At 48.7% G+C, this 17,469-nt stretch overlaps 1 protein-coding gene across 3 annotated transcripts in view; it reads right to left on the bottom strand.

The window, feature by feature from the left end:
- ANXA11 (annexin A11) overlaps nt 1-11,259 on the bottom strand; it is a 41,262-nt gene extending 30,003 nt beyond the window's left edge. The window contains exon 1 of one of the 3 annotated variants that reach the window (XM_069572251.1): nt 10,845-11,259. The gene's annotated coding sequence lies outside the window, so the exon portion shown is untranslated. The remainder of the gene's footprint in view (nt 1-10,844) is intronic. The other 2 variants (XM_069572252.1, XM_069572253.1) reach the window with 2 other exon arrangements.
- Between the last annotated feature and the right edge of the window lie 6,210 nt (nt 11,260-17,469).

Here is a 17,469-nt window from a genome sequence, read left to right as displayed (position 1 = left end):
TTTCACAGCATCTCTAGCTGGGAAGGCTCAGGTTTAATGGAGCCTGAAGCCTATATAATTTTAGGGGCCCTTTTTAAGATGCCAGAAACAGAAGGCTTTTTTTTTTTTTTTTTTGCAAATTCTACAAAACCATATGACTTAGTAAATTCACCGCCAGGGCCTCTCCCACAGCCCTGGAGAGACCACACGCAAATGACTAGGGTGTGGGGGTTGGGAGGCTTCAACTAAGGACTGTATGCCCACCAGGCTCCTCTGTCCATGGAATTCTCCAGGCAAGGATACTGGAGTGGGTAGCCATCCCCTTCTCCAGGGGATCTTCCCTACCCAGGAACGGAATCCAGGTCTCCTGCACTGCAGGCAGATTCTTTACCGTCTGAGCCACCAGGGAAGCCCTAAGTTTCATTAGTTTCACACTGATTTTACTTCTGGGCTCAAAGAGACACCCAATGGCCAGGGCTAGACTCCCCTGAGAACAGGAGTTAAAAAACAGAGTTCTGGCCTGCACTTGGCTTTCCCTCTAGCTGGAGCTGCTGCTGCTGCTAAGTCGCTTCAGTCATGTTCGACTCAGTGCGACCCCATAGACGGCAGCCCACCAGGCTCCTCCGTCCCTGGGATTCTCCAGGCAAGAATACTGGAGTGGGTTGCTATTTCCTTCTCCAACGCATCAAAGTGAAAGTGAAGTTGCTCAGTCATGTCTGACTCCTAGCGACCCCATGGACTGCAGCCTACCAGGCTCCTCCGTCCATGGGATTTTCCAGGCAAGAATACTGGAGTTGGGTGCCATTGCCTTCTCCTTTAGCTGGAGAGATAAACACAAAAGAGTAGTCACAGAAACACTCACCAAGTGTGTAAGAGCCACTCCCAGGCAGAATGGAGATTTAGGTTGAGAATCAGGAAAGGGCTCTTTGGAAGCAGAGAGGATACGTGTTTAGGAAACCCACTTCTCTCTGATGAGCCCTGGCGAACCCAAGGCTCCCCTGGGCATCTCTCCTTCATCTGTGAAATGAGTGAGCCTGCAAGGGATCCATGGTTGTCAACTTGTGCTGCCAAGACCTGGGGCTCTTTGGAGGTTCTGTAATTCTGTTGTGGAGAGGAGGGGCGGGGCTGCAACAGACTCTCTCCAACTTAAATTTTGTTTTAAATAGAAAAAAGAAGAGACCTGGACACCAGGAGCCACATGGCGGCACACAGCTAGGGCTGTGGCAGCTGCCCCTTCATCCAGGGATGCCTGCCTTGGTTGCCTGCTGTCCCCTCCAGGGCTGTCCCCACAGGTGCCTGTATTCGTAATGCAAGGCACAGATGTTCACCCGGGCCTTGCTAGGTAAGATGTGATCAACCACCTCACCCTCATATGCAAGTCAGTCACAGATCCGGTCACAACAAACTGGGGGAGAGGGGTGGAGGAGAAGACAAAACAGCTAAAGGCAGCAGCAGGGAGTCCCCGGGGCTTCTACAGACCTGGGGCCTGTTCAAGTGCCTTTGGAAAGGCCTGGTCCCTTCAACCTTCGAAGACTGGAGAGAGTATCTATTTCAGCTCCAAATAGCAGAGCACCCCGCCCTGCCTAGAAGCCCCAGAAACCTCTCCTTCAAATAGCACTTCTCAAGGGCGGCTCTTCTAACGGTGACCGAGTCCCCAGCCAGCCTTGTTCAGCTGGAAAATGAAAAGAAATCCCCACCAGAGCCTACAGATCACACTGGAGGAGGAGATGCTCTTTTAGATCTCAGCTGGGCCTGACTGATGTGCAGGCGGAACCCTAAGACCTGCCAAGCAGCCCTGGGCTCTGCAATGGCAAGAAAATGGAAGGTCCCTGGAGGTCCCCATGGGATGGCAAGAAAGCAGGAAACGCATGTCCACAGCTCAGTCAAGCCAGGACCTCAGCATTTTCCATCTTCAGAACTTCTGCTCAGCCTTCTCTCTACCTAGTCTGTCCTCCTGCCTCCTTTGCTCCTCTGTCTGCCCTCCTTAAATTGAAGTCAATTCTGCCTTTTCCTTTAAGCCAGATGGAGGCCCGCTTCTTTCAGGAAACCCACCCTGATCTCTCCACCCATGATTACCTCTCTTTCTGGAACTTACCAGCACTTGGCCTAAAATGTTTTCTACGTCCTCTAGTGTTCTAGTAATACTCCCCTCTTTCCAGTACCTAAGTCGCTTCAGTCATAACTGATTCTCTGTGACCCTATGGATTGTAGCCCACCAGGCCCCTCTGTCCATGGGATTCTCCAGGCAAGAATACTGGAGTGGGGTGCCATTTCCTACTCGAGGAACACATATTACTATATCATGTATCACCTCATTAACCTTCACAACGATCCTATAAGACAGGTATTATCACCTCAAGGGGACTACGGCTCAGAGATGGTTCTTGACAAGCCATGATCACACACCTGATGTGTGCCAGGGCCAGAATTATTTTTTTTAGGGCTCCCAGAGAGAGAGTCAGTCCGCAGCTGTAGGACAGGCCTCTTCTCTCCTCCTTCACCAGTTAGCACAGGCAGAGCACTGCGAGGTTCCTGACAGGACATCAGTGGATCCTGACTGTATCTCTTCCACATCCTGGTGGCACCTGTCCCAATGACATCTTTGGTATGGAGGCTCCAGGAATCCTGGGGGCAGAGAGAACTCATCTAAAACATTCTTTCTCTCCCTCCTACGAAAAGGCCGGACCTTAAGTGACGTAAGAGGCGTCCGAACATTGCTGACTCTGCCAGGGCACTGCCTCACCTGCGAGGTGTGGGTCATGAAGTCATCAAGCCCCAGATGCGATCAAGGGACCCCAGGGCAGCACCCCACCAACCTAGACCATCCTTTCCCAACCACTGAATGGAAAGCCCACAGAAGGTGCTCTTAGACATTCAACTCCCCCACACACACCCATGAATCAAGAATAGCTGGAGCACACGTCAATCATTAGGCAAGCAGTGCCTCCAACTCTGCCTCCCTGCCGAAGGCTGGCACCTGGGGTGGCCCTACCGGAGGAGCTCCGGGTACAGCAAGCTAAGAGAGTAGCCACAGGCCAGTGTCCAGGCCTGACCAAGGGGCTGAACGTGAGCAAGCAGGCTCAGAAAGACATCGCTGGGGAATACAGTCAGTTCCCAGCACGCTAGCTTTGGGATTACATGGGAATCCTACATCAGAGCTGGAAGGGCCCTTCAGGAGACCCTTTGACTCCACTGTCTTATTTTACTTAGGTGGGAGCCAAGGCCTGGAGAGCAAAGCCTGCCTAGGCTCTCACCATTGGCTGGGGCGGGGCAAAGACTCAACTCATGATTCTTGACCTCCAGGCCAATGCATCCAGGCCCAAGCTGGCTCCCCTCCACTCACACTGCTGGGTTCTACTGAACCTTCCTGGGCTGGAGAATGGACTTGGCAATGTGAAGCCTGTCCTGGGAAAGACAGAATGAGAAGGTGACCCTGCTGCCTACAAATAAAGCCCCATGCCATCAAGTCACAGAGAAAGTGTCCTCTGCCCAGGGAAGCCTCTGTGACGCGGCTTCTCCCCAGGTTCTTGCCTATGAGTTAACAAGAGCAGAGAGCAGGGATTGGCAGCCGCTTGTTTTGATCTCTCTGGGGTATCAGGAGCTGCAATGACCATCAGCCCAACTCAGCTCAGGGTTCAAACGGCCTCTGTCCCCACACTTTCCCAGAAATAAGTCACTGATGTGTTACACCTGGAGTTGAGGCAGGTCAGTCAGGAGAAGAAAGCACAGTTAAGATACTCTCTATCCTAAAGCTGGTCTTGGAGGGACACCTGCCCCCACATCCCTAGGGCCTCTAAGGTGGATCCACGTGCAGAAAGCATGGCTGCCAAACGCGACCACTGGGAATGGCCTGGAAGCAGTGATGACCCTCAGAGCCTCAGCAAAGCAGCAGCAGCAACCTGCCTGCTTAGTCAGCAACCCGCTGGCTCAGCCGCTGCCTCCTCTGCACTGCCTGCTGGCTTGCCACTGTCATGAGATCCCATTCTTATTTCCCAACCTGAGGAAGGCTGGCTTAGAAAATGGCAAAACTGGCAAGCACAGTAGTAGTTTCAGACAGGACAGCAGTGGGTGGTGTTCCAGAAACTTCTGGTGGTCCCCCCTCAACCATCTGCCCATCTCGCTCCCACAACAGAACACTACCAGCAGCCTGGCACATGGCAGCCCCAAATTAGGACTACGCTTCCGAGCTTCCCTGGCAGCAAGGCAGGACTCTGTCAGGAAGTCAGCTGTCCTGGGCCACGCAGGTACGGTCCCCAGACCGGCCGCATCAGCACAACCTGAATGCCGTCAGGAAGGAAACTTCTCGGGCCTCACCACAGACCCCCTAGATCAGAGCCTTTAGGGATGAGGCCCAGGAATCTGAGTTTTAACAAACCTTCCAGATTATTCACAAACGTGCTCAAGTTTGAGAACCAAAGCCCTGAAGAACACCAGGAGCAACTGTGCCTACAGAGTCTGGTGCCTGGACAACCTCATGGAACAGGCACTTACTAACTCTGGACTCCAACCTCTGGAGATAGAGGGAGAGAGAACCTCCTCTTAAATCATGGCCAAACCTGAACCTGATGCAAGTGGGTCAGGAAGAGGAACGATGAGAAACTCAACCAAGACTGCAGAAAGTAGGAAAGCAACAACATCCAAGTGTAATAAATAGTAAACAGACAACAAGATGCAAGAAATCCAATCGAGACTATCTGGCATGCGAGCAGTCTGCATTCCCTACAAAGACAGAAACGACCAAACGTGGTTTGCTGTGATTATCACTGCCTCCTGCCATCTCCCCTCAACCCCAGGCACGTGCTGATTACAAGAGAAACACTTTTTTAAAAAAGGAAAGGAAAAGTTGAAAATTACGGCAAACACGTATTAGGTCAGCACAGAGAAAAACCAGAAGTGAGAATATTAATATTAAGACCATGTTGAGAACTTTCCGATAACCCTGCCTCTGCAGACTGAGGGCTTTTTCCAGCCACTTCTCAGCCATTTGCCTTTATCTGGAAACACAGGACTTGGAAAACTACTCACTAGGATTTCATGGTGCAACAAGGCTTAGGCCATTCTAGTTCCAAGAAATAGTTTACATGACTTAAAATACAAGCACAGAAAGGCTGTAAAACTTGGGGCCCAAGCCTTTACAGCTGACATTTGGTCTTGGGACATTTTTCTGTACTATTTTGTCATATCCCTTGGGGAACAGAGAGTCTGTTTTGCTGCTGTAGATGAGGAAGGAAATATATCTGTGAGCCATCTACTTGGACCTATGAGATGGGGGAGGAACCAACCACAAAGTCAGAGGTCCATCCCTGGGTTTTGTGAACTAACCTCCTTTTTTCCATCCCTCCTAAAACCTGGCTATCATAGGGGGCCACTGGGACAGACAAGAAGGGGGAGCTCACAGTCATCATGAGTCTAAGAAGCAGGCAGAGCCAGCCTGATTACTACCTACTCTGCATAAACCTGAGTGGAAACTAAAGGATGTGGCTTACCCCCTCCCTGACTGATACTTGCTTCCAAATTTCTGAGCCTTTTACTTACTGTCCTATAAAATGCATTTAATTACTAACTTCAGGACTACAAAGAAGGAATTCTCCCAGATTATGGACAATATATGCTCCTAAAATAGATAATATGGAATTTAAGGTCAAAGGTACAGAATAAGTAACAAACGACACAAGGTACAATCCCATGGGCGGAGGAGCCTGGTGAGCTGCAGTCCACTGGGGTCGCTAAGAGTCAGACACGACTGAGCGACTTCCTTTTCACTTTTCACTTTCATGCACTGGAGAAGGAAATGGCAACCCACTCCAGTTTTCTTGCCTGGAGAATCCCAGGGACGGAGGAGCCTGGTGGGCTGCCGTCTATGGGGTCGCACAAAGTCGGATATGACTGACGCGACTTAGCAGCAGCAACAATCCACAAAGATAAGCTTGATAAAGCTGTATACACCAGACATGCACGCCAAATTCACAAATCCAGAGCAAATGTAAGTCGAGTTTGACTCAAAAAAAAAAAAGATTCAATAAGCAAGGATGCAGAGGGCACCCTCAAGATCACAAAAATATCTGACATCTGTGTGCCACAAGTGTCATGAAAGCTTTTCAGGTTGATCATGTAGCTGGCCACAAAGAAAATCTTAATACAGCCCCACAAGAGATTCTGCCAAGCACCTTCACTCAATAGAATTGTGTCTGTATGCTCAGTTGCGTCAACTCTGCGACCCATGGACTGCGGCCCGCCAGGCTACTCTGACCATGGAATTTTCCAGGGAAGAATACTAGAGCAGGTTGCCATTTCATACAGGGAATCTTCCCGATCCAGGGATTAAACATGCATCTCTCGCATCTCCTGCACTGGCAGCTGAGCCACCGAGGAAGCCGAGAGAACTAGCAGCCCACATTCAGATAGGATCAGACTGCCCCAAAACTTCCTCAGATATTAAAGATGCTGCCTTCTAAAAAGTCCTTGGATCAGAACTGATCTACAGAGTACTAGGAAGCAATGGAAAGATGAGCATTTCATATAAAAGCCCACTGGCTAGACTGGTACTCAGAAGAAAATGCTGAGCTCTACGTAATTTTTAAATTAAAAAACTAAAAATAAATGAACCAATTTAGATGTGAAAACTAGAGCAATGAAATAAGCAAAAAGTAAGAAATGAGTAACAATAAAGGTTAATGATCAAAAAGTAATGACCAAAAGAATTTTTTAAAAAATATTTACAAATAATTTCCAAATTATATAACATTTTATGAGATATATACCTCCAGCATATCCAATTAGAACCCTATTCTTAGTATCTAATGAAGACATTCTATATCACAAGGCCTGTAATCTGTCCTTGATTTGGAAGACTTAATATTAGAAAGTGTTAACTCTTCCTTATAAAGATTCCTACCGGTGGTTCAGTGATAAAGAATTTGCCTGCAGTGCAGGAGTCCCAAGTTTGATCTCTGGGTCAGGAAGATCCCCTGGAGGAGGGCATGGCAACCCACTCCAGTATTCTTGTCTGAAGAATTCCACAGACAGAGGAGCCTAGCGGGCTACAGTCCATAGGGTGGCAAAGAGTGGGACACAACCGAAGCAACTGAGGATGCACAGACTATTTACTCCAACACTGTTTCAAACTATAAAAATAGTCCATAGCCTGCATACCCAGCAATAAGGGAAAGGTTGAAAAAATTACTTTACATCTGTACTACAAAACAGCCAGGGACAACCCAGGGTGGGTGGGGATGGCCTCTGCTTTTGCGCTCACAGTACAGGGCTGGCAAACAGTGGGTCCTCACTAACTATGAGTTCAACAGCAACATCCTTGTCACTAGCTTCCTAAAATAGCCATGACCTTTTAGGTGAACACAGCAAGCTCAGTCGGCTGTCACCAGCCCCCTCACAGACACACCCTTTTCCCCAAGGATGCCATCCCCAGGCTTAACCTCCACCTCCCTGTCATCAGCTCTGAGTTTCTCTTCGTCCCTCACTCACTGTCCTCCAAGCCAGTCTCTGCCCATTCTACAGGTGTAAGAGGCTCCAGGCACCTGACTTCCCTTCTCAATTTCAGGAGTCATTCCTCCCCCTTTTTCCTGTTAAGGCAGTGGCACCTTCAGGACCATAAGCCCCTGGAAGACTAGAACTCAGAGACCACAGAACCAGGAGTCAGCTACCCACCACCCACACACTCCAACCCCAGCTTCAAGATTCCTCGCAGCAACCCAAGATATCAACACTGCCATCGCCACCCCCTAACTGATCTCAAGCCCCCTTTGCAAACATCTTCTCACCAGATTCTGCAAACAACCATTTTACTACCCAGAACACTGGGTAGTAAAGCCCGTGTGGCTATGTGGCTTGTCCCAGGATACCCAGCACATATGGGGACTCTGCCTCCTCACTCCTCCATTGCCCCCCTGTTACTTTCTCACATCAGGAGCAAAGTCAGCTGTGGTTTGAGTCACTATTCACGCCACACTGTCAGGATCCTCCCAAACCACCACATGACATCAGACCTTTATTTCACGGGGTCCCGGGGTCAGGGTCAGTAGCCTCCTGTGGTATGGTTACTGAATTTCAACAACTGCTTTTAAAAATGCAAATTCCCAACAAAGAAAATTCAGTTTCTCCATTTCTCCTAAGACTTTTCCTATCTAGGTATCCCTCAGATTCCTCATGTTCTACAGGCCATTGGCTCACAAGGTGCTGTTGAGAAAAATCCAGAGAAACCTGAATCCGTTCACTTTGCTCCGACTGTGAAATACACCTACACACAGAATCTTCCTCCAGTACCCACCATGGGGCAAGTGCTAGTTACTGCTTAAGGGGGAAAAGACAGCAGCTGAAAAGAGGGAGGAAACAGCAGGAAAGAGAGTGAGATCCAGAAAGGCCATCAGTTCTCTGAAGATCCAGCACTCAGCACAGATTTGGTTTCTACACTCACCTCCTGCCCACACCAGCTTTTTTTTTTTTTCTTTGCAGTGAATACCCAGGAAAATCCCACACTCACCTATTCTGGCTCAATTCTCATTCCTACCATCCCAAGCTACCCATCCTCCCCAAATCACATGGCCAAGGCATCACTAATCCATCTTGGCCTTCTAGATGTCACAATCCAGGACAAGCCCTGACAACAATCCTTGACCTGATAACATAAAGGAGTCCAAGGGGACTTCCTCTTGACCTCTCTGCTAGTTCCTATGCCCACCTCTCAGTCTGAACTCACTTCCATCTCACTCTCCCCACTTTTTCTTTTTTTTGCCTATCCAAATTCAGCTTCCAAGGTCAAATATCCCTGGCCTGCCTCTTCACTTAGCTAACACCTGCTGAGTACCAACATCAGGCAAGGTCCTTTCTGGATGCTGTGAGACCAAGAGATGAGTGAGAAACACCACCCACCCTCCAGACACAGAGGACAGGGCAGAGAGATGTTGGCTGTACAATTACTACTGCAGGGCGAATACTGAGAAGCGATGTTAAAGGAGTGGAGGAGGGCTGAGTGGGCTGACCGCAAGCCTTGCCCCTTCCTGCTCCAGGTACCTGGATGGCTCCTAGAAGGGCGATGAATGACAGGCAGACTGGGTAAGGAGGGCAGAAGAGCATGAGCGAAGACAGAGGAACAGGTCAGGAGAGCAACTCAACTAGGCTGACATTCCGCTGCATGAAGGGAGTGATAAATATTATTACTACTGACTTTTACAGATGAATACTAATGTGTCAGGCCCTGCTGTAAGCTTTACGTCTATCCAGGTCACAGGAATACGGTCACCACCTATTCAGATCAGTGACTGAGCTGTACAGTTGTTAAGTATATTAATTAATTTAATCCTCACAATAACTCTGGGAGGTAGGTATTATTATTGCTGCCGTTGTCATTTAGTCGATAAGTTGTGTTTGGCTCTTTGTGACCTCATGGACTGCAGCCCGCCAGGCTCCACCGTCCATGGGATTTCCAAGGCAAGAATACTGGAGTAGGTAGCCATTTCCTTTTCCAGGGGATTTTCCCAACCCAGGGATAGAACCTGCGTCTCCTGTATTGGCAGGCAGATTCTTTACAGCTGAGCCACCAGGGAAGCTCCAGGTATTATCATTACCCCCATGGTAAAGATAAGGAAACAAAGGCACAGAGACTGGTAAGAGGCGAGATTTGGAAGGGAGGCCCAAGGTAGTGTGCCTCCCATGCCGGGCCAACAAATGGCCCTGCAACCTCACCTGGTCTCTCTTGTCAGGGAGAGCCTTGTGGCAAGGAGAGTGCCTTGTGCGAAGGGGCCCTGTTAACTCTCCTGGCATCCCCAACAACTGACTGAAACAAGGAAGGAACATAAGGAGAGCCAGTTGGGGGATGAGCAAGATAACATGCCCTGCCTAGACTCAGCCTGGCACTGCCCTCTAAGCTTTTGTTCCTGCTGTGGGGGTTGGGCAGAGGCTCATCCCTTGAAGGGTCACTCCAAGTCCAGGTCAAAGCAGCAGGGGAGCAAAGTGAAGGCAGGGAGGGAAGGCAGAGTGGTTGGCTACCAAAGATACCCTGGGTCTGTCCCAAAATACCCAATCGCCAAAGAAAGGTCGCTGATTTAGAGGGGAAGGGACAGAAATGTGCCAGGCAAACTGCTCCCAGCTTGGGCTGGAACTGTCTAGCTAAGCTTCTGCTCCCCAAAGTCTCAAACTGATGAACTGCACAACTCTCCGTTAAATCAACAGACTCATTTCTTAAAACTTTTTCAGGGAGAAGGGAAGTCAAGAATCCCTCCCTGAAACTGCAGCTCAAGGCTGAGATGAAGGAACAGGCAGAGCAGGTGAACACACAGGGGAACGCAGCACCTGGGGTGGATCCCGCGTTCTCTCAAATAAAGTGCCTTATGAATCAACTCCAACAGCAGCAGCTCCCAAGAATTTCGTCTTTCCAGTTCCGGAGGAAAGTTCCTGAAGGCAGCCACCCCTCCTAGGTCTCCGCAACAGAAGCCTTTTCCGGAAGGGTACACACACTCTCCAGAAATCAGCGGGGTCAGAGAGGTCGTGGCCACCGCCATCCCCACACCAGCCAGCCGCCTTCTTGTCGCAGGTTAACGGGCTCCCAGGCCCTGAGCCCCGGACCCCAGCGGAGCAGCACAATCACGCGGCCCTGGCCACTGGGGGCCCCGCCTGTGCACCGCCCACCCCAGGAGGGCCCCCGGCCGCTGACAGAGCTGGGCAGGAAGGCCGACGAAGCCCGTCCGGGACCAGCCCGACACCCGCGCCTTCACCCCCACGCTGTGTAACCAGGAAGCCGCAGGGCCGGGCTGAAGGCGGCGCGGGGCAGTCCGGGGCCTCCCGGCGGGGGCCGCGGCGCCCTGCCTCCGCCCCGTCCCGTGCCCCCCTCAAGCCGGAGAACCCTCACTCACCTGGCCACGGGGCAGTGGGGAGTCGCGAGGGGAGAAGCGGGACGCGGGCAGCAGCAGCTCTCTCTCCGGGCGTCCTAGGGGCAGCACGTCCGACCGGCCGCGAGTTTTGTCCCACTTCCACACTCGGAGCACTCGGGGAACTCGCGACCCGCAGGCTCCTCGGCCGTCAGGGCGGGGCCGGAGGAGGAGCCCACTGGGCGGAAAACCCCGGGCCCGAGGCCCAGCGTGCCCCGGGGCGGGGCCGCGTGCGCCGCGGAGGGGCGGGGCCGAGGGTGGGCGGGGCCGGGCGTGGTGTGCACGCGGCCCCGCCCCCAGGTGAGAGTCTTCTGGGCCAGTCTGGGAAGGAAGCCACACGCCTTCCACCGCGAGAGGTTACAGCAGGCGCCAGGAGGTCGGCGAAGAACCGGTTCGCCGCACCGCTTTCCTTGACCTGTCCTGCCCTGCACCGCACTCCGGGGGAGGGGATTTTCCCAAGCCCCCTCCAGCTCAGTGTACCTTCCTGATTGACTCTGTACATTTACACAACAGGATGGACGTGGAGGTGGGGGAGAGTAGCTTTATGGTGCAGAAACTGCAGTCAGCTTTTACTATCTCTGCCGGCTGATCAAGGTCAACGTCAAGAATGATAGATCAACAGTGGTAGTATGTATCGATTGTGGTCTTCTTTTCAAAAATGCATAATCCTAATCTAGTGAGAAAACACGATTAATCCTGGTTCAGGAATATTTTACAAAACACTTGACCAGTATTCCTCAATATTGTCAAGGTCATCAAAACCAAGGAAAGTCTGAAACACATTGGTACAGCCAAGAGAAGCCTGAGAGAATGTGAAAACTAAGTGTAATGTGTTATCCTGGATAGGATCCTGGAAAAAGGACATTAGATAAAGACTAAGGACACCTGAGTAAAGTATGGAGGTTAATTGATGCATCAATACTGGCTCATTCATTGTGGCAAAACACCATGCTAATAAAAGATGTTAATAGAAGAAACTGGAGTTTATGAGAACTCTGAAATTTTTTGTAACAAACTGGCACCCCACTCCAGTACTCTTGCCTGGAAAATCCCATGGACGGAGGAGCCTGATAGGCTGCAGTCCATGGGGTCGCTGAGAGTTGGACACGACTCAGTGACTAGGAAATGGCAACCCACTCCAGTGTTCTTGTCTGGAGAATCCCAGAGACAGGGGAGCCTGGTGGGCTGCCATCTATGGGGTCGCACAGAGTCAGTCAGACACGATTGAAGCGACTTAGCAGTTCTAGAAAATAAAGTTTATTTGTTGAAAAAAAAAAGTCATCTATATAATATATTAGTATGTTTATTGTACTTATTTTAAAATATAATATATATTAAATAGTATTCAAATGGCAACCCACTCCAGTATTCTTGCCTGGGAAATCTCTTGGACAGAGGAGCCTGGCGGGGTACAGACCCGAGGGTCGCTAAGAGTCGGACAGGACTGAAGCAACTAAGCATCCATAATATAGTTTCAAAAAACAAATTCACCCTTCATTCTCTCAGCCCACTTTTAGGTGTATCTTTCGTGCAGCTGGTAGATGTACTGTTTACAAAACTGTGCTGCTGTGTTTTTCTGCAACGTGGTTTTTTAGTCACTATATATTGGAGGGTCTTAGCTAGCAAGTGTACTGGGATCAACTTGGTTCTTCCCAACCACTGCACAATAGAAGCGGTTTTGCGCGTCATCATTCTTTGTTACTTAGCTCCTTACAAAGGACTTTTAGATTGTTGCCCATTTGGGGCCGTTAAAAACAAAGCTGCTGGTTCGATTTGCATTTTAATAGCGAAGGAGCTGGACAGGCCGAGGAGGATGCCAGGTCCGTGTGCTGCGCTCAGGGTCCCTGGTGCAGGCTTGGCCGCAGGAGCCCCGCTAAGAACCCTGGGTATCCAGTCATCTTCCGCAGCCTCTCCAACACCCCCACTTGCTCCAAGGCGCGGCTCTTTTTTGGGACCGTACTGCATTTTTTGGAGATGGTTGGGCGGGTGAGGGTGAAATGCAGGCCAATGGCTCGCGAGCGGCTCGAAGGAAACGCGCCCCGGAGCAGAAAAGAGCAGGAAGGGTCAGAGGCACTAGGCAACTCCGGCAGGGTTGTTATTACTCTGATGGGGGCGCCTGCGGCGTTGTTAGTGCGAGCGCCCGCTTGAAGCGCCCAGCTGAACCCGCAGCTTTCCGGGGGCCGGGGCGGGGAGGGCTTATCTGTTATATGGCTCTCTCTCTGGGCTGGGGGTTTTGTCTGGTAAATTCGTGGCACCCACCCAGCCCAAAAGCCTGAACACCCGGCACCCCCGCCCCGCGGTGTTCCCAGCTCCTGCTGCTGCTGCTGCTAAGTCGCTTCAGTCATATCCGACTCTGTGCGTCCCAGTTCCTAGGTAGTTGCAAAAGCGAGTTTTTTTTGATTGACTCATTTTTCTCCTGACTGAGCGAATGCTTTTAAATACGACGTTGATAGATAAGTAAGTCCTTTACCCTGGAATTCTTTCTTTGTGTAGCACAAACTTTTCTGCCTTAGAACTGAGCCCCTTGAAGCCAGAATAGTTACCGCTGGGTTTTGTGACTTGATAGATAGGATCACCATGTGGAGAAAAAGACTAGCTTTGGTGTTCAAATACCTGGGTTCTAGTTCCCATTCTGACGCTTGGAAGGGATGTGTTCTCCACTCATTGGTTTTCTCACCTGTAAAAATTTCAGATTAATCTATAAAAGTCTGTAAACTAACCTCTACTTCATTGTTGCTCAGGGCTGATGCAAACATCAAATGAAGCGAGGGAAAGTAAGTGCCTTGTAAAAATGTGAGGTGCTGTAGACCTCTGAGTAGTACCCTATTAAATCTTTTTTACATTGATTCACTCAACTGACTATGGTTGAATACAGCCAAGGTGACCCAGCCAACATGACCAGCCCAGTACTAGGTGCCTCAGGAAGAGGCACAAAAGAAAATTCCATTACTCTAAATACAGTTCTTCTTTAATGAGAAAAAAATATTAAGTTGTAAATACCCCCACACAAGAGAGACTTGCAAAAAGGACCCCGGGGTAAATGAAAGGCAGGTGAGAGGCTGGGGTCCAGAAAGTCTGCTATCAGCCTTGCCAGACTTTGCAAAGTGAAGATGAAAGTCACTTAGTAGGTGCCAGACTCTGCAACCCCATGGATTATACAGTCCATGGAATTCTCCAGGCCAGAATACTGGAGTGAGTAGCCTTTCCTTTCTCCAGGGAATCTTCCCAACCCAGGGATCGAACCCAGGTCTGCCGCACTGCAGGTGGATTCTTTACCAATTAGGGAATGTCCTAATTTTTAAAATCATGTTAGTCCTCCTTTTTTTTTAAGGATCTATTCCTTTTATTTCCGCTTTTATCTTTGTACTTTTGTTCTTCTACTTTCTTTGTGCTTGCTCTAGTGTTCTTTATCTGGTTTCTAGAGTTGAATGTTAGAGTTATTTATTTTTAGAATCTTTTGTTGTTGTTTTCTCTTGGAAATGCCATACAATTATTTTTTACAAGATTTAAGAAATAGATCTGAGTATGTGCTTTTAATTGGTGAGTTTAACCAGCTTGTATGGATAATGACTACAGAAATATTTCGATTTATATCCACCCCTTTTATGTTGTTATATTTGTGTGTGTGTGTGTGTGTATGCCCTCAGGACTGATATAACAAATTGAAAAATTTCCATCCTGATCAGTAAAATAGTTGTTGCCTGAGGCCTTACAGTACCCCACCCTTGACCTTCCCCTGGATCCAGCAACAAAAGAGGCATTAAAAAAAAAAAAAGAGGCATTAAGCCATACAGGTGGCACATGATATGTTGAATATCACGTGGTATATACTTTCTCTTTGTTTCTTTTTTTCTTTTTCTACCTTCCTTTGGGTTGTTTGAATTTTTTCATTTAAATAGGGGGATGATTCACAGTGATACTAGTGAATTACGAATGTATGAATCAATAACTGCTGTATAACTTTACCAAAATATTCCTCCAAAAACTCACACTTATAATGTCAAAAAATGAACTAACCATCTTTCCCTCTCAACCTGCTTTCCCTCTGGGTTCTATATCTCCAGTGAGATGCTACCTTCTGTCAAGGCATCCAGCCTAGAGCTCTGGTAGCTATTTGCTTTCCCTCTGCCAGAATCACCACCATGAAGTTGCAAGCCCCTGGTTTCCGTGGATTCCTCATGAGAGAGGCTTCACAGGTTTTTACTTCGTAGCGTTTTACTTAGTTATCTGTTCCTGTAGGATGTGCAGAAGTAAGCGAGCTATTGTAGGAACAAACAGTTCAGACGGCAGGCTCTGCCTCTCACTTTGCAGCGGCTTCTGTCCACTCTGTAATCTCTCTCGAAATGTCAATTGCCCCCAGGGGGAGAAAACCAGGAGAAGCCGGTTGTTTCTCTCCACCCCACCCCCAGAGTCTCAGAAAGACTCAGCCCTTGAAGATGTAAGGTACATGTAAGACTCTGCACAGGGCTGCAAGGCATGGGTGGAAACCCTAGGTCACTTTCTCTGTTTCCTTCAGGGAGATACGGGAAAACAGAGACTGATCTGTCACATATGTTGAACTATGGGGACTGCAGAATGGTACATGTAAGGCAATGAGTTTGTTTTTGTTTTTTATTTGGAGGCTAATTACTTTACAATATTGTGGTGGTTTTTACCATATATTCACATGAATCAGCCATGGATGTTTCCCATCCTGAACCTCCCTCCCACCTCCCTCTCCATCCCATCCCTCAGGGTCCTTCCAGTGCACCAGCTCTGAGCACCCTGTCTCATGCATTGAACCTGGACTGGTGATTCTTTTCACGTATGATAATATACATGTTTCAATGCTATTTTCTCAAATCATCTCACCCTCGCCTTCTCCCACAGAGTCCAAAGACTGTTCTATACATCTGTGTCTCTTTTGCTGTCTCGCATACAGGGTTATCGTTACCATCTTTTTAAATTCCATATATATGCCTTAGTATACTGTATTGGTGTTTTTCTTTCTGGCTTACTTCACTTTGTATAATAGGGTCCAGTTTCATCCACCTCATCAGAACTGATTCAAATGTATTCTTTTTAATGGCTGAGTAATACTCCATTGTGTATATGTACCACTGCTTTCTTATCCATTTGTCTGCTGATGGACATCTAGGGTGCTTCCATGTCCTGGCTATTGTAAACAGTGCTGCGATGAACATTGGGGTACACATGTCTCTTTCAATTCTGGTTTCCTCGGTGTGTATGCCCAGCAGTGAGATTGCTGGGTCATAAGGCAGTCCTATTTCCAGTTTTTTAAGGAATCTCCACACTGTTCTCCATAGGGGCTGTACTAGTTTGCATTCCCACCAACAGTGTAAGAGGGTTCCTTTTTCTCCTCACCCTCTCCAGCATTTATTGTTTGTAGACTTTGATAGCAGCCATTCTGACCAGCGGAGATGGTACTTCATTGTGGTTTTGATTTGCATTTCTCTGATAATGAGTGCTGTTGAGCATCTTTTCATGTGTTTGTTAGCCATCTGTATGTCTTCTTTGGAGAAATGTAAAGCAATGAATTTGAAAGAAGCAGGTTAAGATCCTGGGCTAAGCAAGGAATAAACAAAACTTTGCATGTGGAATAATGGGACCTCAGACCCTGGGAAGTCAGCAATCTGATTTACCATCCACAAGCAGGGAACTGGAGGATTCATTTGTGCAGAAAATGAGCATCTCAGACAAACATCCTTCAGTGACTGGTGTTTACTGTTTTCCTCAGTGCCAGCACTGATGGATGGTCAAACACCTTGTGGCGAACTCCATCAGTTGACAAAGCCCACTCCCAGACAGAGATTCAGGCACTGTTTAGTGCTTCGTCCCCAAATGTAGATGTCCAGGCTAGGATCACCAGCTTGTGAGGAAGGCCTCCAGATAGGGTGACCCACCGTCCTGGTTTGCCAGGGACTGAGGGTTTTTCAGGACACTGGACATTCAGAGTCAGACTGGAAAAGTCTCTGGCAAACTAGGGTGAGTTGCTCCAACAAGTATGAGCAACATCTATCAGTTTGGCTTTGGTTTAATTATTTGCAAGCCTGACTTTCTCCATGCACAGCTTGCAAGCCGTGCATAGTCATCTGCTATAATTTATAGGGTCTTGAGGCAAAGTCTGCCAAAAATTGGATTAAATGGTTTATGACTTTTGCTGATCCTTTCCCAGCCTCTGACACCATATGTAGCGAAAAATATGGTCTACATTATTTGTAATTTCCAGCCCAGTCAACTAAAAATGTGTCCTGGCTTCTTTTATTATTGGCTTGATCTTCTTCTTCTTTTTCTTCTTTTTTAAAGATCTAAGTAGCTTTAGCGCTTCCCAGGTGTCTCAGTGGTAAAGAATCCACCTGCCAATGCAGGAGAGGCAGATTTGGTCCCTGGATCCAGCAGATCCCCTGGATAAGGGAATGGAAACCCACTCCAGTGTTCTTGCCTGGAAAATCCCATGAAAAGAGGAGCCTGGTGGCCTACAGTCCATGGGGTCGGAAAGAGATGGACACAACTTAGCGACTGGGCACACAATCACAATTAGCTTTATTCAGCAACTATGATTGGGCAGTAAATAGTCTAGTAAATTGACTAGATCATACTTAACTCGGTC

This window comes from Ovis canadensis, chromosome 25 (assembly GCF_042477335.2).
Source record: "Ovis canadensis isolate MfBH-ARS-UI-01 breed Bighorn chromosome 25, ARS-UI_OviCan_v2, whole genome shotgun sequence".
NCBI lineage: Eukaryota > Metazoa > Chordata > Mammalia > Artiodactyla > Bovidae > Ovis > Ovis canadensis.
The sequence above is the reverse complement of the archived record's forward strand: the minus strand, read 5'-3'. Positions and strand labels throughout refer to the sequence as shown.